Here is a 22,079-nt window from a genome sequence, read left to right on the forward strand (position 1 = left end):
GTCTCTTCATATACCAATAGCATACTGAATACTAAGTAGGGTAAACAAAAAGAGAATTATATCTTGAATATCATGATGAAATTTAAAAACATTGAGGATGAAAGGAAAACCTCTCAGAGCTCTCAAAGTGAAAGATCTTTATAACAAGAAACAGACTTGCCAAAGTTAATAGAGCATTACTTTCTAGTATTAGAGGTAAATTCTTTTCAAAATAAAATATTTCACTGAACTGAACTACTCTGGCAAAAACTAAGGTAGTTTCGAATTTGTGAAGACTTGAGTGATTTACTCAAGGATGTACTCAACAAAATGTGATGAAACCAAAAAAGAGGCAAGCATGGAATACAGTCAGCAGTCATGACCAAAGAAAACACTAGAAGTCATAGTTAAGTTTAAATATTTGATAATATTTTAGGGGCACCTGGGTGGCTCAGTCATTAAGCATCTGCCTTCGGCTCAGGTCATGATCTCAAGGTCTTGCGATTGAGCCCCACATCAGGCTCCCTGCTCGGCGGGAAGCATGCTTCTCCCTCTCCTACTCCCCCTGCTTGTGTTCCTCTCTTGTTGTGTCTCTCTGTCAAATAAATAGAGGTCTTTTAAAAAATGAAAATAAATATTCGATACTATTTTAAATAAAATAATAAGAGGTTTGAGTCAGTCGGAGATTGAGAGGAGTGACGTGGAAGTTTGCTGTTTTCTGGTTTGGTGTATGGTAGAGATAGATACCGTAGTTAAATGTACAGAATGAACAAAAAGTACAAGTAAATTTATGTGTTGCATATTTCAGTAAATATTAGAGGGACAGGAATGATATAATAACTTCCAGACTACTAGACACAAAACAAAGAAATCAGCCATTACGCCAAATGCCTGAATAGCAAAATAAGAAACGATATAAGAAACTATGGTAAAATGACAATTAATAGAAAAGCAGAACTAAGTTAAAATAGTCAATCATAATCAAAATGATGCAGCAGAATGAAAATAAAGGAATTGAAAAAGTTATGTCTGGAAGGGGCCAGAAAAAGACACGTAACTTAGCAGTGTTCTTATTCAACAAATAAAAACAAAAATAAAACACAAAAGGCATGAAAAGAACAAAATGAATCTTTTTATATTGGTTAAAGGCAAAGGTACTGAGTAAACAAAGTGGTTATGAGCAGTTATGTGGCAAACGATGTAGCTTCAAGATATTTGCAACTAATCCTGATGAAATACATAGGAGAAACAGACAAAAACAATCTCAGGAGAAAAAAAAATATGGTTACTAGGATGAAATAAAATAGTTGATAAGACTGAACCAAGAAATAGAGATTCATATTCAACAAACAAAAAATGCTTTTAAACACTTGAAATATTTGTCAAAAATTATTTTTGAACCACAAATAATATTTAGTGTATTCTAAAAAATAGACCTCGTATAGCTCATATTCTCTGGTCAAATGCTATAAAAGACGAATAACAACAGAGGGATGAGGATAGGATATTATGTGTGCATATGTAGCTATAATCTGCTCTTAAGTCTTTAAAAGACACTCTCAAATTAATCTTGGCTTATAGAACCTTTCAAGAAATATCTTTTAAGGAATGAATGACTATGAGAGTGAACATAACAAGACCAGGGAGATATTGTCAAAGCACAAATTAGAAAACAAGGAAGTTTGAAATTTGTTTAGTAAATCTGTACCTCAAAAAGTTAGAAAATGCACATAAAAATAAACCTGAAGAAAGCGGAAGGAAGGAATTAATGAAGACATAAGCAGAAATGATTTTTAAAAGATGCAAAACAAATACACACTTAGACAAAAGAAAATAAAAATAAAATCTAGTTCTTTGAAAACATAAAAAAACCCTAGATGAATAAATGAAAGAAAAAATATATATATAATTGAAAGTATACACACACACACACACACACACACACACACACATATATAATACCTGGTAGAAATGGGTGATTTTCTAGGGGAATATAAATTACTAAATATACCTAAAGAGTAGAAAATCAGGATAGATTTAAAAATACACTAAAAAATGGAAAAAGTAGGCAAAGACTTACATTTTACAAGACACATTTTTACATTTGAATTTTACATCTTCAAGAATAAATAAATCTACATTATATAAATTATTCTAGAACATGCATAAAAGATGGAAAATGTATAACACTGATATAAATTAACGTGGTAAAGACATCCCAATAGAAGAGAACTATCGACAAATCTTCCATGTGAATATGGATGCAGATATTGTAAATGAAATACTGGGAGATAAATTCCAGCAGTGCATTAGGTGAAAAAGACCAAATAAATTTTATCCCAGGTATGCCAAGATGGATTAACTTGGTAGGCTTGCTGATGGAATTAACTCCATATCCATGTTGAACAAAGAAGCAAAGACAAAAATCTCAATTGACAGAAAACTTTTTAAATTCAGCTACAATCCTTGATCAAAACACATTATAAACTAAGACTAGAAGAAAACTTTCATGATTGGATAAATATTATCACAAGAAAACTCCCGCAAACATAAAGCTAACTGTTGAAAAGTTAGATGGATTCACATCCAAGTCAGACATAAAGATGCCAGATATTCCTGCTGTCAGCGGTCTGCTGGAAGGCCCTAGCCAGAGCAAATTAAAAATAAGAGATCTAAATATTACAGAGGAAGACATAACACTGTCACTGCTCCTAGTTGATTATTTACCTAAAAATAGAATTAGCTGACAAACTTTGAGCTAATAAGAGAGTAGAGCAAGGAGGACAAGATAACAGCTGAGTTACACATCAGTGAATAGCAACATGGAATAAAGGATCTCAGATAACCCTGAGATACAGAGGAATAAATCTGGTACAAATGCACCGTACCGTTGTGAGGAAAACTATAAAAATTCACCAAAGCACCTCAAAGAGAGTAAAACAGCCAGAAGTGGCATGTGTGTTCTTCCCAACCCTCTTCCCCATGTGGCCACCCAGACGTTGGAAGCAGGATGCAGCACAGGGACTGCTAGGGAAGGTTCCTGGGTCTGGCTCTAGAACCACATCTACAGTCCGTATGTACCAGGTCAAAGGGTCCACAAAGAGACAATAGATTAGCTTTGAAAATTCTCAGGCTGTTTGCTCAGTGGTTCCTTTGGTGGCCCTCTGAATCCTTGTGGCCTATAAGGGTCTTCTACATCCTGCTGCCCATTTTGACTTTTCTGTTGTGATTTTCCAGCTTCTTCTCTGCCTTAGGAATCTCCTTGAGTACTTGTTAACAATGGAGACTTCATTTCTACCTCCCTCAGGGTCTGATACAGCAGGTGTGAAGTACAGCTCAGGACTCTGCCACATGTGGTCCCCAGACCAAACTTTGAAAGACTCAGCTGGCTGAGCACTAATTCCTGCTTACATTCCTTTAATTAGATGGAAGCTAGCGAAAATTTGGTGGCTGGAAGTCCTGAATTTCAGCCCATACACTAACCTCAATTATATTCTTGTCTGCCTCTTGCTGTCCAGAGAAAGACCGACTGAAAGCTGAATTATGCTCATGCCGTTGGAGGCTACGGCAAAAGAACCAATGAGAACTTGAGTCTAGTCATCTGAACGTTTCTCTCCAGTACTTACCTAGTGAGCGCTTCTCATTTTTCCCAGGGATGCATTAACGCTAGACAACTTTAGTGAATGATTACAGGATTCTCTACACATTTTGTAATCAACAGATGTGTTCTGATTACAACATAGTCCTTTGATGTTCTTGGTAAGCAGAATGTGGTATGGGTTCCACTCATTTTATGGTCTTCCAGATGGTGCCTCCAAAAGACTTACTGAAGACCAGTGGCAGTAGCATCTGGGGTTGAAGGTTATAGTATCTTCTGACCTTCCAGCAGATGTTGTCACTTTTTATCTTGTCGTTGTTGACCCTTTTTTATTATGAAAGCTAACTTCAGATTGAGGGCCAGGTAAAGAAGGACCTCTTCATATTTCAGAAGACTACCATCAATGGCCATAACAAAATTAAAATGCTTAATTTCTGTCCCTCCTTCCCTAGACAGCTAAATTTCATTTTATATGTCTTCCTTCAGTGCATCTACTTAATAGGCTTTTATGTGACTATAATGACTGTATTTTTCAGTCATCATAAACATTTTCCATGTTTCCATGGACTTTTCCTAATCATCATTTTAATTGTGACATAATAGTTCATTGAGGACATGGAACACTACATCAGAAACTAAGGATGTACTATATGGTGACTAACATACCATAGTAAAAACTTATTTAAAAAAAAGATGGATTTTAGTTGATCATTGTTGGATATTTGGTAAGTTTCTAATTTAAAAAAAAACTACCTTCATTATGAAATAATTATAGATTCACAAGAAATTTTTTAAAAAGTGTACACCGAGATCTATCTTCCTATCCTGAATAGCACTCAGTGGTATGGGTGTACCACAGTTCGTTTAACCATTTATCCGTTGAGGAACATTTGGGGTGTTTACAGTCTTTAGCTGTTATAAACGCATCTCCTGTGAACATTTGTGTACGTGTTTTATGTGAATATAAGTTTTCATCTATCTGGTATGAATTATATAAGAGGGCCATTGCTGGCTTATATAAGTGTATGTTTAGTTTTACAAGAAATTGCCACACTCTTTTTCAGAGTATCTGTACTGTTTACATTCCCCTCTACCCCCAGAAATGTATGAGTGACTGAGTTACTCTGTGTCCTTGCCAGGGTTTGATATTATTACTATTTTTTATTCTGATAAGCATGTAGTGATATCTCATTGTGGTTTTCATTTGCATTTCCATAATGGCTAATGAGGCTGAACATCTTTGCATATATTCATCTGTCATCTGTATATCCTCTTTAATCAAATTTCTGTTCATGTATTTTGCCCTCCTTTCTAATCGGATTGTTGCTTTTTTATTATTCATTTAATTTTTACTGTTGATTTTGAGAGTCCTTCATATGTTCTAAATATGAGTCATTTGTTGGACATGCCACTTGAAGATACCTTTTGCCCTTCTGTGGGGCGTCTTTTCACATACTTATCAGAGTCTTTCACAGAGCATTTAAAAAAAAAAACTTAATGAAGTCTAGTTCATCAAATATTTCTTTAATGGATTATTTTTTGGTATCAAGTCTAAGAACTCTTAGCCTAGACGCAAGTCCCCAAGATTTTCTCCCAAGCTTTATAGTTTTAAGATTTACATTTAAGTCTGTAATTCATTTTGAGTTAATTATTGAATAACAGGTGAAGCTTAGGTAGACGTTCATTTTTTGCTTATGGTTTTTCCCATTGCTCCAGCTCCATTTGTTGAAAAGGCTGTATTCCTCCTTTGTGCATCACACCTTTGTCAAAGTCAGTTGGGTGTACTGTAGTCCCTTCTTATCCATGGGGGATACATTCCCAAGTCCCCCAGTGGCGATCTGAATGCCTGAAACCACGGTTAGTACTGAACCCTAAATATACTATGTTTATTTTTCCTGTAGATATATACTATGATAAAGTTCCATTTATAAATTAGGCACAGCAAAAGATTAACAATAATAACTAATAATAAAACAATTATAAAAATATATTGTAATAACAGTTATGTGAATGTGGTCTCTCTATCAAAATATCCAGTTGTACTGTACTTACCTTTCTTCTTCTTGTGATGATGGGAGATAATAAAATGCCTCACTGTTAAGATGATGTGAGGCGAACGATGTAGGCATTGTAACATAGACTTAAGCTGCTATTGACCTTCTTACAGTACATCAGAAGGAGGATGATTTGCCTCTGGACGCCGGGTAACTGAAATCACAGAAAGTTAAATCTTGGATAAGGGCTGGGGAATTACTGTATTCATGTGGGTCTATGCTTGGGTTCTCTGTTCTGTTGATTTCTGTGTCTCTCCCTCCACCAATACTACACTGTCTTCCTTGCCTTAGCTTTACAGTAAGACTTAAACATTGAGTATTTTCTCCCACTTTATTCTTCTTTCTTCAAAATTGTTTAAGCTACTTTTATTCCTTTGCCTGTCTGTATCAATTGCAGAATGACCTTGTCTATGTCTACAAAATAACTTACTGGAATTTTGATAGGAATTTTGTTAAACCTACACATCATTTTGGGGAGAATTGACATCCTATGTTGAGTCTTCCAATCCATGATCACAGTATGTGTCTCATATTTAAATCCTCTGTGATTTCTTTCATCAGCATTTTGTAATTTTCAGCATAAAAGTCCCATAAATGTCTTGTCAGATTTATATTCGAGTTTATTTGAGTGATTATAAATGGTATTGTTTTCAGTTTCCATATGTTTATTGCTAGTATATTAGACACATAATTTATTTTATTTTTTTAATGGTGATCTTGTATCTTCTGACCTTGAACTCATGTATTCTAGGAGCTGGATTTTTTTGTTGTTGTTGTTTTGTTGGGGGTTTTTTGGGGTTTTTTTAGAGACTTCAGATTTTTTTTCTACATAATCATGTGGATGATTTCTACTCTCATGTCGACTCAAATAGGGACAATTTTCCTTCTTTCTGATCTTTATTCCTTTTATTTCCTTTATTTTCCTGGTGAGGACTTCCAGTGTTATGTTGAATAAGAGTGTTGAAAACAGGTGTCTTTGCTTTGTTCCTGATCTTAGGGGGAAAACATTCAGTCCTTTTACCATTAAGTATAACTCTAGCTTAGTTTTTCTGTAGATGTTCTTTATCAGGCTGAGGGATTTCCTTACTATTCTAGTTTTCTGAACGTTTTTATTATGGATGAGTGTTGAATATTATCATTCTCTCTTTTTGTATCAATTTATATAATCATGCTCTTTAGGCTCTTAATATGGTTGATTCCACTGATCACTTTTGAATTACTAAACCAGCTTTGCACACATGGACTAAACCCCTCTTGGTCATGTGTATAATTACTTAAATATGCAGCTGAATTATATTTGCTAATATTTTGTTAAGGGTTTTTATGTCTATTTATGAGGGAATGTAGTTTGTAGTTATTTTTTCTTTCTCTTGGAGGGGTACTATCTTTGTGGTTTTGGTTTGAGAATATTAGCCTCTTTAAATGAGTTAATAGACATTCTCTCATCCTCTGCTTCCTGGGAGAGAGTTATAGAATTAGTATTAATTCTTTTTTAATTGTTTGATAAAATTCTCTAGTAAAACCATCAGGGTCTAGAGAATTCATTTAAGAATGTTTTTAAATTATTAATTTAGTTTGTGAAATAGTTTTAGGGCTATCCAGCTTATCTGTTTCCTCTTGGTTAAAATTTAGTAGTTTGTGCTTTCCAAGGAATTGGATTTATGTATGAAGAGTTGTTTATAGTATCCCCTTATGATCTTATCATTGTTTTATTGTCTCCAGAGCATGTAGTGATATACTCAGATTCATTCCCAATACTGGTTTGTCAATTTTATTGATCTTTTCAAAGAGGTAGATTTTTGCTTCATTGATTTCCCCCACTTTTTTTCTCTTTTCGCTTTCCTGATTTTTGTTCCTATCTCTGTTGTTCCATTTTCTCTACTTACTATGGGTTTATTTTTCTCTTCTTTTTCTAGTTAGTTGAGAGGTGATCATAGATTATAGACTTGAGGCTTTTTTCTAATGTAAGCAATTTGCTACTATAAATGTCACTGTCAGCACCTTACCTACAACTTACAGATTTTGATATGTATTTTTTATTTTCATTCAGTTCAGTGTATGTCTTGAATTCCCTCTAAACTTCCTCTTTGGCTCATAGATTATTTAGAAAATTGGTGTTTGATTCCAAGTGTTTTGAGACACTTCCTGTTGTTTCTGATTTGATTCTGTTGTGGGCACAAATCACGTTCTGTATAGTTTCAATTCTAATAAATGTTGTCAAGATTTGTCCTGTGGCTCAGGATATGGTCTTAGTATATGCTCCATAGGGTCTTGAAAAGAATCTGTTGGGGTGGCTGGGTGGCTCAGATGGTTAAGCACCTGACTTTGGCTTGGGTCATGATCTCAGTGTCCTGGCATTGAACCCCACATCGGGCTCCCAGCTTAGCAGGGGGCCTGCTTCTCCCTCTGCCACTCCCCCTGCTCCTGCTCTCTGCCCCCCCAAATGAATAAATAAAATTTAAAAAGAAAGAAAGAAAGAAAGAAAGAAAGAAAGAAAGAAAGAAAGAGAAAAGAAAGAAAGAAAGAAAGAAAAGAATGTGTTTTTGCTGTTGTTGGGGGAAGGGTTTTCTCTCCATTAGGTCCTTTCAGTTGAGGGTGTGTTAAGTTCTTTTGTATCTTTGCTGATTTTATGTCTATTTGTCCTGTCTTCCATTGTTGAGGGAGGAGTGTTGAAGTCCCCAGCTATAACTGTGGGTTTGTCTCATCCTTTTTTTCACTTCCATCTGGTTTTGTTTCACATATTCTGCAACTTGTTTGTGGGAAAGAACGTATGATTACTGTGTCTTTTTGGTGGATTGAGCCCTTACCAATGTGTAAATTTATGTCTGCCCTTTGTAATTTTCTTTCCTCTAATGTCTATTTGATCTGATAATAATATAGTCATTCTTGCTTTTTCGGATACTGTTTTCTTGGTATATACAATTTCGTTGGAAATCTAGAGTCCTCACTTGGCTGTTGCTGATGAGGTTGGTGATGGAACATGATTTTCTTCTTTGGTGTTTAGCTGATACATGGATATTGTCTAAAAGTTTTCTGTCTCCCTGCTGCCCTTCTCGTCACTGGGCTAGATAGAGCAGTCTTTTCTCAAGGCTTTTTTTTTTTTTTTTTTCTTTTGGTCTATGCCTATTGGTGCTTCTCAAGTACCCAGTTTGGAATATAGGAGACAAATGGAACACACAGGGACCTCGTGTCATTCCTTCTGTCTTCTCTGCACTTTTCACAGTCTCCCTATGTTTATTTATATATTCAGAGTTTTTAGTCAAAATTAATAGAGGGAATTGTGGATTAGTCAACTTGAGCTGCCATACAAAGTACTATACAGTGGGTGTGGTATTTGTTTTTGTTTTATTTTATTCTTTTTTGTACCAAAGTAGATATTTTTGGAGGGCTGAATCCTCAAGCCATTAAAGCTTATTTCTTATTTATTTATGTACTGTGCTGCTCCCAAGAAGCATTCAAAGTAATTTTAATGGATACATAAAGATGGAGACTTTCATCTCTCACAGTTCTGGAGGCTGAAAGTCCAAGATCAAGGAGCCAGCCAATTCAGTTACTGCTGATAGCTTTCTTCCCAGTTTGTAGATTGCTGCCTTCTCACTGTGTGCTCATATGGCATATATACAGGATGGCGGGGGCGGGAAGGGAGATGGAAAGAGAGATCTCTCCTTCTTCTTATAAGACTACCAATCCTGTAGGGCCAGGGCCTCATTCTTATGACTTCATTTAACCTTAGTTCCCTCCTTTAAGCCTTTAAGCTCTATCTTCAAATGCAGTCACTTTGGGGGTTAGGGATTCAACATGTGGATTTTGGAGATGGGAGGACACAAATCATTCCGTGGTAATGTTCTGTCTTTCTAAAATTGAAAGTCTGAGCTCTATTTTTTATTCTATCATAATAGTAATAAACATGTGACTATAATTGCTTTAATCTTAGGTAACTTTCCAGACAAAGCATGGAATTTTTAAGACTCTTAAATGCTCTTATTATATTTTGTGAAATTTCTTTCCAAGCATGTTATACCAACTTGGTTTACTCATAAAGAAAATAGGTCCCCTTCATTCTCAACAGCTTTTTTTATTTTACCTCTTTGTCCTAAACTTCGCATAATTTCAAAAAAGAAAAGAAAAGAAAAGAAAAGAAAGAAAGAAAGAAAGAAAGAAAAAGAAAAAAAAAGAAAGAAAATTAGGCCCCCATATTATATTCCACTTACTCTAAATCAAGTTAGGTGTTTATAATTAATTATTAACCTGTTTCAGTTTTTTGGTGGAAATACTTGGTATGATAATGGGCAGGAAATCTTTAGATTGACTTCTTAAAGACAAAAACAATGTTTTTGTTTTATCATTTTTTTATAATGTCATAGCAAGTGGTATTTTTCGGTATTTTTTGAAAGGATATGCTTAGTTTATTTAGACGTCATATTCATTCAGATTAATGCTGATGAATTTCTTTACTGTCTTCAATCTGAAGAGAAACGCTCCCTTAAAAAATTTCTGTGGTCACTTTTTAGGCAGTTACCTAGGCATGGACCGGGGCCCCCATTTATGTAGGCATTTCCTAAGCTCACAGAGATCGCTGGAGTACAGGTGGGCAGAGTGTGATTTTGTTACCTTTACCATTGTGTTTTCCAGTCACTCTGCACGCGCGCACACACGCAGGCGCACACACACATACGCGCGCGTGAATTTCTGCATATGACTTACAGTCTTTTAATACATAGTTACAGCAGTGGCAGAACACTTTGTCTTCCACTGGCAGAAGTGATTAGCTTTTCCTCTTTTCTCTTTGTTTCACAGATCTAGAGTCAGAAGGGCTGTCATAGGTTACATAGTGTAGGGATGAAAAACTACTTTTTATTTCACTGACGTCTTCATGTCGATTTATATGGGCTACCTAAAACACTGCTAGAGGGAATGCCCAGGCTACAAGCAGACTTAGGAAAATGGAGATCAGCTCTCTCTTTCCCACATTGAGCCCTGGAGAGTTCAATGAACTGTTCTGTGTCATAAAACTAATTACCCACCAAGGCAGGAGTTATACTGGTGCTTCCTCTCTCTTGCCCCAGACAAGGTAGGTTGGAACTGAGAAAGCTGGCCTGCTGTGGAAATGCTGCTCTCAGTGAGAAACTGGACTGAAAACGCATTTACTTCTCCGTGCAGGAGAATGAAAAAGAAGCTTGCCTGTTTTAGGCTGTGCTAGGGGAAGCTGCCTTCTGGGGCTAAAAGGCTGAAGGTTCATCCCAGTCTGTCCCATCAAGAAGCTTCAGTGTGCCCAGTTCAAGCTCTGTGGGCGGGAAATCTGTGCTTGAGCCAAGAGTTTTCTGCAGCCTGACAAATACTACAAGGCACAACAAGTAGATAAGTGTCTGGAGTCGGGGGTGTACAGCTGGGAGAAGAAAGCCACAGGACTCTTTTTTTTCCCCACTGTCCCCTCACTTCCCCAGCATCCTTTCCCACCAACACTTGCTGCATTTATGCCTCCTGAGGTCTCGTTCTTTTTTTTTTTTTAAGATTTTATTTATTTATTTGACAGAGCAAGAGCACAAGCAGGGGGTGAGGCAGGCAGAGGGAGAAGTAGACTCCCCTGCTGAACAGGGGCCTGATGTGGGGCTTGATCCAGGGACCCTGAGATCATGACCTGAGCTGAAGGCAGATGCTTAACCGACTGAGCCACCCTAGCACCCCGAGGTCTCATTCTTACAGAAAATCTTACAAAGACGCTATCAGGAATAACACTGTAGAGAAAGTAAGACAGAACTCAATTAACACACACACACACACACACACACACACCCTGCTGAAGATGAATTGAAAATTAGAATTATAAAAATTAGAAAGAAACAGCTCACTTGGAGCAAATAGTAAACATGGCAAACAACAGATTTATATCTAAACCTTAGGTAATAGAAACTAACAAATAATTTTAAGATAATTAAACATGATTAAGAATCAAAAACACAAGAAAAGAACAGCACACCCTCTAAAAAGCAGCTTTAAAAAGCCAAGTAAAATTAATAGAGTGAGAAATTTAGCCGTCAATTAAAAATTCAGTAGAGGCATTGATTATCAGATGAGGCACAGTTGAAAGAGAAGAAGCTATTTCCCAGATGAATCATAGCAAGCTAAATAGAGGAAAATATGAAAGAATAGTGAACAGTTGGAAAAATATCTGATGCTTCTATGATGCTTCTCTCTGCCAGGTCCTGGGCCAGAAGTTTTATATATATTAACAACCTTATGAGGAAGTACTATTATTATTCCTATTTTCCAATAGGGCAAAACAGGAATAAATAATCATAATCATAATAAACTACAGTGTGTCTGAGGTCATGCAGAAAACAGTTACAGAGGCGTGAAACCACCCAAGAGACACCATGTACTTAATCCTGCAAGACCTGCAGTATGGGTTCCTCTCATATGAAGGATTAGTGTTCCCACACGTTTGCTAGTACAATAAAAGGAAATAATAGAAAGAATGTGGGAGAAGTGTTGAAAGATTATTTTCAGAAGAAAGATAAAATTGTGACTTGTGTACAGATATAAAAAGTGAACACATGTTAAAGAATTTATTTTACTCCTAAAACACAAGGGAACCAGGCAGATGTTAGAACCAGTTCAAAGGAGAAGTCAAATCAGGACAAATTTATATGGACTGGGAATGTTGAGATAAATTATAAGTGGACACAAAACTTGTTTATCTACAGGGCACAGAGAGTCAAATCACTGCCAGTTAAATCACTACCAGACAACATATAATTTATAGATCTATCAATTGCTTACGGCTTACAAAGAACCGCTAAATGGCTCGACACGAGGACAGGCTAACTCAGAACTGTGTGTTAGAGACGATGCCGTTTTCCATTGAAACACAACACCTTTTTTTTTTTTTCCAACAGAAGCCATGTTCTGAAAGAATGGCTGAAAATTTAATAATATTGATGAAAAACATAAATCCTCAGATTCAGGGCATACAACAAGCCTGCGGAAAGGTAGATAGTAAGAAATGAGCCCCTGGACATACTGTGCTAAGAGATGTAGAACACCCAAAGCTAAGGAGATCCTGGGAGCAAGGGAGGACAGAAAGGGCAGCTTCTTAACAAAGAGACGGCAATTAGACTGACTGCAGACCTTTTAGAGGCCACAGTAGAAGCTGGGGGGGTGGGGGGGGAAGTATCTTCTAAGTACTGGAAGAAAATAATTATCAACTTAGAACTCTTTTCCTAGCCAAACCATTTTTTATGTGAGGGGCAAAATCAGACATTTTCAGGAAAACAAAGACTAAAAGAGTTTCCCATGAAGTGGGAAATGACCAGAAATACTACTATTAAAGAAACTACCAGAATGAACAAGGAGCAAGGTTTAAGAAGGAATGGCAAGCAAAGCAGTTAGTTTAAAAGTCAGGTAAATATAAGGGCACCTGGTTAGCTCAGTTGGTGAAGCGTCTGCCTTCTGTGATCTCAGGGTTGTGGGATGGAGCCCCCTGATGGGCTCCCTGCTCAGTGGGGAGCCTGCTTGTCCCTCTGCCCCTCCCCCCTCCCGTACACACACACACACACACACACACACACACACACACACTCTCTCTCTCTCTCTCAAATAAAGTCTTAAAAAAATGTTCAGGTAAATATAAACAAAGTGGAATACATAAAATAATAATGATGTACTTGGGGGTATTAAAAATAAAATTTGCTCTGACACGGCACAGAGTGGTCAGTTTTGAGTAAGAGACACATGTTAAAAATTAAGAATAACCATTAGAAGCATAAGAATAACACAGTGAACTTTCAAACAGGTAGGGAGAGAGTGGGGGAAAATAAGGAAAACATGAGAAACCCAAAGAAGGGAGGAAAAAGTGCAATCAAAGGAGAGAGAAATCAAAAGCACAAAATTAAGTAGTAGAGATAAAACCAAGTGTAACACCAGAGAAGGTAAAAGTAAATGAATTGGGCAGCTGGTTAAAAGTACTAAGATTTCCTAACTATATTATATATACTTTTAAAAATCTAGCTATAGGCCATTTGGATGGAACTAAAGCATTTAAGCACACAAGAAACGAAAATAAACACATTAATTAAAATAAAAAGTAAAAAACGAGAAGATATACCTGACAAAGAGGAACCAGGAATGAGAATGGCTATGTTTACAACAGAAAAACAACTACAACAAAAAGGAAAATAAACCCAAAAAAAAACAGAAAACCAAAAACCACAACACAAACTGTAAGGAAAAAAAAAAAAGATACAATTAAAATTAAAGGCCAAGTCAAGGTAAAAAAATTTTCTTAGAATATATAACAAATCTCACATGTGTGCACTAAATACAAAATATCTTTGAAACAAATGAAGAAAATTGGCAAACAAATCTATAATTATAGTAGAAGATTTTGATGTATTTTTTTTTCAGTAATTGATAGTTAAAGAAGAGAAAAAAGCATAAGGATATCTAAGTTTTGAACTACACAGTTAACAAGACTTATCCAATATATAAATATAGAAACAGTTATAGAGATAGATGCAGATATAGGAATAGATTTAGTCTTGCTATACTAAAAATAAATATCTGGAGAACTAAATATCATATATGAATAAAAAAATCTTCAGTGTGTGTGTGTGTGTGTATGTGTATGTAGGGGGAATACATAGCCTTAAATGCTTACATTAGAAAAGGTTTAAAAGGGAAAATGTGTGATTTAATCACCAATCTCAAGAAGTTAGAAAAAATACTAAGTAGAAGGAAGGAAGAACAAAGAGTAGAAATACACTAAATAAGAAAAATAGAAATCAAGAAGGAATAAGCTGGTTTTATTTATTTATTTATATATATTTTTTAAGATTTTATTTATTTGAGAGAGAGGGAGAGGGAGCACAAGCAGGGGGAGTGGCAGAGGGAGAAGGAGAGGGAGAAGCAGACTCCCTGCTGAACAGGGAGCCCAAGGCAGGGCTCCATCCCAGGACCCTGGGATCATGACCTGAGCCAAAGGCAGACACTTAACTGACTGAGCCATCCAGGTGCCCCAGTAAGCTGGTTTTAAAAATAACTAATAAAATGAACACACCTCAGAATAATTACCAAGAAAATAAAGAAGATACAAACAAATGTTTATTAGTGATAAAAAGGGTTTATAACTGCAGACAAGTATTTTAAAACAAGTGAGAATATTATGGATAACTTTAAGCCAATAAATTTGGAAATTTAGCCAGAATTATTTTTTTCTGGAAAAACAGAAGCTGGTTCTAGACAAAAATAGAAAAAAATAGATAAGATTGAATCAATATATATTTCTTAAAAATAGACTTTACTTTTTAGAGCAGTTTTAGGTTCACAGCATAACTGAGTGGAAGATACAAAGATTTTCCCTATATCCCTTGCCCACACACATGAACAGCCTCCCCACATCAGAGTGGGAAATTTGATGTAATTGATGAACCTACATTGACACATCATTATCATCCAAGTCCATAGTTTACATTAGGGTTCACTCTTGATGTACATTCTCTATGTTTGGACCAATGTGTAATACCATATATCCACCATTGTTATATTATACAGAGTAGTTTTACTGCCCTAAAAATGTTCTGCTCCATCTATTTCTCCCTTCCTCACCACAACTCCTGGCAAACACTAACCTTTTTACTGTCTCCATCATTTTGCCTTTTCTGGAATGTCATATAGTTGGAATCATGCATACACAACCTTTACAGTTTGGCCTCTTTTACCTAGTAATAAGCATTTAAGGTTCCTCCATGTCTTTCCATGGCTTGTTAGTTCATTTCCTTTTATTACTGAATACTTCTCCATTGTCTGGATGTATCACAGTTGATCTATCCAATCACCTACTGAGGGACATCTTGGTACTTCCAAGTTTTAGGAATTATGGATAAAGCTGCTATAAACATCTATGTGCAGATTTTTGTGTACCTGTTTTCAGCTCCTTTGGGTAAATACCAAGGAGTATAACTGTTGGATTGTTGGATTTTATGGTAAGAGTATGCTTCGTTTTGTAAAAAAATTGCCCAACTGTCTTCCAAAGTGGTTGTATGTACCATTTTGTATTCCCACCAGAAATGAATCCGAGTTCTTGTTGCTCCATATCCTTGTCAACATTTGGTGTTGTCAGTGTTCTGGATTTTGACCAATCTAAGAGGTTGGACAAAATCTATTTTAAATTGCATTTACCTAATGACATATGATGTGGAGCATCTTTTCTTATGCTTATTTGACATCTGTTTATCTTTGCTGAAGTGTCTGTTAGGTGTTTGGCTCATTTTTTCTTTATGATTTTATTTTTTCATTTGTCAGAGGGAGGGAGAGAGTACAAGTGGGGGGGGAGCAGTAAGGAGAGAGGAAGCAGGCTCCCACTGAGCAGGGAGCCCAACGTGGGGCTCGATCTCAGGACCTTGGGATCATGACCTGAGCCGAAGGCAGATGCTTAACTGACTGAGCCACTCAGGGGTCCCTAGGCTCATTTTTAAATCAGGTTGTTTTTATCCTTATTGTTAAATTTCAAGAGTTGTTTGTATATTTTGGATAACAGTCTTTATCAGGTACATCTTTTTTCAGATATTTTCTCCCCATCTGAATCTTGCCTTTTCATTCTCTTGATTCACATGTTTTGAAAAAGAAATCGTAAAAGGTGGGTTTTATAGGCAAGTTCCACCTACTGTACAATATCACTTATGAACACACATGTATAAATCTTAACTAAAATATTAGCTCACTGAATCTGACAATAATTAAAAATAAATCCAATCAAATTTAGTTTTCTATTAGAAATACAAGTTTTGTTTAAATTTTAGAAAAGTCAATTTATATAATTCATCTTATTAACAGAATGGAGAAAAGTCATGTGATCACCTTGGTAAGTGGAGAAAAATCAAATGACAGTATTTGATACCCATTTGTGAAATAGAATAAAATTTGATTTCAGTTGATGTAAGGCCTTTACCAAAGGCCATTTAATGCTGAAACATTAGAAGTTTCTGTATGTGGAACAAAAGAAGAATATCCATTGTCATCACATATCTTAATAATGGTATGAATTTAAGTAGTAATAAAAGCAAAGGAATAAAATGTCAAGGATTTGAAAGGAATAAACCAAATTACCATCATTCGTAGACTGTGATTTTTTTTTTTTTTACATTGAAAAGAACTCTTTAGAGACTATCTAGACAAAATATGTTGGATACAAAACAAGTGTAAAAATATCAAATGTATTTCTTTACCCTTGTGACAATTAGGAAATGTAATTTAATTTTTAATAAATTTTATTTCCAATATCTGCAAGTGGTAAAAATTACCAATAAACAAATATAAGAAAGGCCAAAGCAAATGACGAATAATATCGTATTAAATTCTGGGAAAACTCAGTATCACAAAGATGTCCAATTTTCCCAAACTGTTCTGTAAATTTAATGTGATTCCAGCAAGGTCTTTGTGGGACTGGACAAGTGGATCCTAAAATTTATAGTGATGAGTGAAGGGTCGAGGATAAGTCATACAACGTTTAAATAAAAGAACAAAGTTAGGGGCCTTACTCTGCTAAATTAACATTTTCATTATGTTATAGTGATTAAGATGATATTATACTAGGGGTGCGGGGGTGGGTCAGTCAGTTGGGCATTCGGCCCTTGATTCTGGCTCAGGTCATGATCTCAGGAAATCAAGCCCTACATCAGGCTCTGTGCTGAGCATAGAGACTGCTTGGGATTCTTTCTCCTCTCCCTCTGCCCTTCCCCCAACCCCTCTCTCTAAAAAAAAATATATATATATATTGTACTAGGTCAGGGATAGTCATATAGTTCAAGGAACAAAATAGGGAGCTCAGAAACTTTATACTTACTTACATTATATATATATATTATACTTACATTATCCTATTTATAACATTGTTATAATCCATCCAGTGCTACATTCAATTATTATAATAACATTCGTGTTATATGCCACCTAACATGGAAATTGGTGGATAAAGAAAGGATCTTGAATGCATTCCTCTGGAAGCCTCCTGCTGATGCCCAGATAACTGCCTCCTGGGATCTCTGACAGGTAGAAATGACCATAAAATTTCAGTTCTGCTCAGGACTTTTTGTTCATGGACTATGACTGGCCACTATGCTGGTTCTAGACCCTTAACATCTTAGATTAAAATACAGAACTAAATCAAAGTATGTATTACTTTTTTTTTGAAACAAAAATCATCTATTTTAAACAGACCGTTTCCCTCTGACATCTGGGCATACCTTACATCAGAGGGGTCTTCACATGGAATTGACAACTTTTTTTTTTAAAGAAATTTAAAATAAATGATACCTTAGATCCCCTGTCTTTTGAGATAGATTGGCTCTCTCTGTCTTCCTCCTTTACTTTTCTTCCTTCAACATTTTAATTTTATTATTGTTGAGATATAATTGACATAAAACCTTATGTAAGTTTACTGTGTGCGATGTATTGATTTGAGACATGTGTATATTGCAATATGATTACCGCTGTGGCATTAGGTAACACCTCTATCACATCACATAATCATTATTTCATTTTGTGGTGAGAACAGTTGAGATCATTTTTCTTCTCTTCTGCTTTTCCGTTTCTCTTTCAAGGACGATGTGAGCTCAGAGGGGACAGGATGGGCTGCACATGAGTCCTTATTCATTAGAGTCCTCATGAGCCCACACACTTAGTGCCCTCTTTGGTACTGCAGGGTGACCCTGGATTTTTTTTTTTTTTTCCTAATCATTCAGGATTACTGATATGCAGAGTCTTAGTTTAGTGAGCATGTGTCCTGTTGGGGGTTGGTCTTTCTGGGCTTCCTTGATGGCTGGCCACCCTGTTCTTCTCTCTCAGGTCACTGACAGCTGGACTCCAGGGCCAGATGACGCTGTGAGTGGCAAGGCCACTTTCTTTTCCCTGACTTAGGGCTGAGCTCCCCCAGGCTCAGCAGTGGGGGTCAGTGCTACAGGACAAGCTGAGCAGGAGGTTGCACTGAGCTGGGTTCAGAGGCTCTGCTTCCCTGGTCAGGAGCCGGGGTGGAACCAAGCAGTTCATGAGCCCCAGGGGAATGGAAAACAGGAAGAAATCTAATCCCAGACCCCCAGGTTCACCTCTGCCTGCCTGTGCCTTCACTGACTTCTGAAAACGCAATTTGCAATTAATTCCCTAAGCATTGAACACTGGACCCTGCAGGCATGGCTACCCATGGTTTGTTCTCAAGCCCTCATGCTAGCCTTCCTGCTAAGGCAGGTGCTAAGGTAAGGCGTTGGGGCAATACCTCACTCACCCCAGCATCCAGGCAAATGACACCTTCATGTCTAATTTACTTCTGTCTAATTTACTTCCAGGTGTGTGATGGGACCATGTATTCTGCTGGGGATGTACCAATCTTCCTTTCCACGTGCTGGAGTTATGCCCATCTTTAGAGCCTGTCCAGTTGCCCTTTCTTCCTGACCACCCCGCAAAAGACATTAGGGTCTGCACCCTGAATAATTGGGCTAAATATCCCTCCTTTCCATGGTTACTTTTCAGTGACAAGGCCCCATTGCCCTTTGTTGCCCCATTGGTGGAGGGGGTGCTCCCGGGGTTCTCCCCACACCAGTTGAGAGCTTGTCTGTCCTTTGCTGGCTGGACAAGGACCCAGGCAGCTGGAGAGAGGAGCTGTCAAAGGGAATGAAGCAGCTACATGCCTGAGTCTTCAAGAATTCTGAGGGTCCATCACGTCTTAAGTACATAAATAGTATATATAGTCAAACTGTTTAATACAGAAAGTTTCACATCCATACCAGAGCGGAAGGAGGAGCGAACCGAGTCCTGTGGACCCACCGCAGCTCCCACGGTTATCGGTGTCTGCTGGCTGCAAAGCTATATTATCACATGGCCTCATGCTCCCTATACCCTGGCACCCCTTGTACATTGCTGCAGGCAGCTAATGCTGGGCCGCCTAGTGCTGGGCTGATACTGTCGCCTCCTGTGTCATGGTAGTGGTTTGGGGCCCCTTATGTTTTACAGAGCTGTGTTCAGCCTCAGTTTTTAGCAATAGAGCCCTTTTGCAAACAAACCTCGTCTCCAGTTCTAATGGCCAAAACAGATGAAGCGGTATTAGCATACAATTATTACAGCAGTTCACTTTTATATTATTTATGTGTAAAACAGCCAAGAACTCTAAAACTGCCAAAATGAATATTAAGATTTGAATGTTGATAATGATAACAGTGTTACAGTTCTGTTTATCTCAATATTCTGTTTGGGTTGAACTGTATTTAGAAATCAGTGAGTCACACAGGTAAACTGTTGCTAATGGGAACCGATTTTTATCTTGTTTTTACTCATTTGTCTTGTGATCTCAAGAGTCTCTTCAATTAAATTGATCCAAATGTGTGGAGGAAGAGCTGGGAGGAATTCTTTTTTTTTTTTCCTTCCAGAATTAAGTCACTGATCTAACAGATGCTCACAGTCTTTGTTATAAATATAAAAATCAGACAAGAAGAAACCCAAGCTTAAAATAAGCAAAACCATGCATCCTGTGTCCTGAGTCACAAGACCTTTTCCATTGTTGCAGTGGTGGGAACTGGTGGTGTGCAGTGGGGTCCAGTGTGGATTTTTAAAAACAGCAGTGCAAAACTGAAATCTTACTGGCTAACTCACTTACAAGAGGTTTATATACATGTCCATGCCTGGCAAGAGAAGTTTTAGCTTAACTTTCAGCCAAAAGGGAGTTAAATGGGCCACATGGAGTAATCCATCGGTCATCTAGTCTGAAGAGGTAAAATTTTCTAAAAGTCATTTAAGTGCGTTTGGATTTCTATTAGCATTTTAGAATACAAGGAAAAGAGAATATAGGAATCCACGTGTACAAAAACTCCAGAGCACACGCCGAGAATCTCAGGGTTCCAGAGAACCCGGTTTGAAAATCATGGTTTGATCTAGAGCGATTTTGTGAAGGTCCATGTGTTCAGCTATTTTGTGCCCAGTCACTGTTTACCTTGTGATTCATGGAGACAGTTGGGTGCAGACCACAGTCAAGCAAAGAATATTTGCATCTTGAGCCTGCTTCCTCCTCCTCTCTCTCCCTGTGCGTGCTTGCAAGTAAGGAGGTAGGGGTGTCCTTCATCTGAAAGGATTATCCTTTTATGGTAGCTTAGTCTCTCTCCCCCCCTCCTTCCTCTGCACTTCATCACATTTTTGTTTCATATTCAAACCTGGCTTTTTTGTATAGTTTTTTTCCCCTGAAGTTTCTGGTTGATATTTTTCTTTCTTATTACAGTAATTTTTTAAAAAATCTGTCCTTAATAGATTGCATGGTGTTTTCCAGCTTATTTCCCTTCTCATTGCTCTGAATCTACTTCGCTCTCCTCAGAGACCCCTCATCTCTTGCTGTAATTTGGACACGTCCTCCGCCCCTGCCTGTTCTAGGCCCACAGCAGAGTTCTTCATGGAAATACATTTTCTTGATCCCCAGGTTTACTCCAGAAGTTTATTTCTTATTTTTTCAGTATTCACCCTCATTTTTCTAGAGCTTATCCTCAAATCCATAACCAAGAAAATATACATGGGACACAAGCCCTCTGAGCCTTTAAGGTTCGTGAAAATGCCTCCCTTTGCCTTCATGCGTGACTGGTTTCTTTCAGCTCTAGCATTTCTCTGTGTGATTTCTTGGGTAATTGTCTTCTGCCCTTTTGTCTCTCCAGCATCTGTCGAGTGAGTTCCCCTGGCCTTCTACTCTGGAGGCTTTCCTCATCTCTGTCCTACCTTTCAGCTCTGTAATTCTTCTCAGCCAAACCTCCCACCCATTTATAAGAATTTATTTCATAAATCATATTTTAACTTTCATGTTGCTCTTTGTTTTACTAAATGCAGTATCCTCTTGAATTTCTGTGAGGATATTACATTTTTAAGGAGCAATTTTTTATTCCTTTCGCTGACAGCGTCTTCTTGGATGGAAAAGAGCCTTTGTTGTGGTTTCTGTGGATTGGAACTGGTGAGGCAGGGTGAGCAGGGTTCAGATTGGCTAGTTTGAAGAATTTCAGTGGGCACTGGGTCACAGGGGCTGTCCCTGGTTGCTCGGTACCTGGCCCTCAGGTTATTAGGTGAGAGGGATAGAGGGTTGGAGTGTGAGACCCGGAGGAAGAGGCTGGAGTATGGGCTCTGGATTAGATGGTTTGCATTTGAGAGATGCACTGGGTGAGCGAGTTGTCTCCTATCTCTAGGAACTGGCTAACCTGGGAGTGGAGGGGGGACAGTTCCTCCAGGGTTGGCAAAGCATCAGAATACAGAAGACACAAGACATGGATAATAAGGGCTGTTGGCTTTAATTGTTCTTTTTTTCCTGTTTTGTGTCTTCTTCTCAGCCTCTTTGTTCAAGTTGGTAACTCCCGGCTGTGGGAGGTTCTGAACACGGGAGAGGGCTGGGGTGCACCTGTCTAGAACCTGTACCCAACTCTGCTCTCTTCCCCTGCCCT

The 22,079-nt window shown here is 37.5% G+C and overlaps 1 protein-coding gene across 2 annotated transcripts in view; it reads left to right on the plus strand.

Moving 5' to 3' along the window:
• LOC123790761 (neuronal acetylcholine receptor subunit alpha-7) overlaps positions 1–22,079 on the plus strand; it is a 108,027-nt gene that overhangs the window by 67,471 nt on the left and 18,477 nt on the right. The window lies entirely within an intron of this gene.

This window comes from Ursus americanus, chromosome 28 (assembly GCF_024610735.1).
Source record: "Ursus americanus isolate L20-20 chromosome 28, mUrsAme1.1.p, whole genome shotgun sequence".
Taxonomy (NCBI): Eukaryota; Metazoa; Chordata; class Mammalia; order Carnivora; family Ursidae; genus Ursus; species Ursus americanus.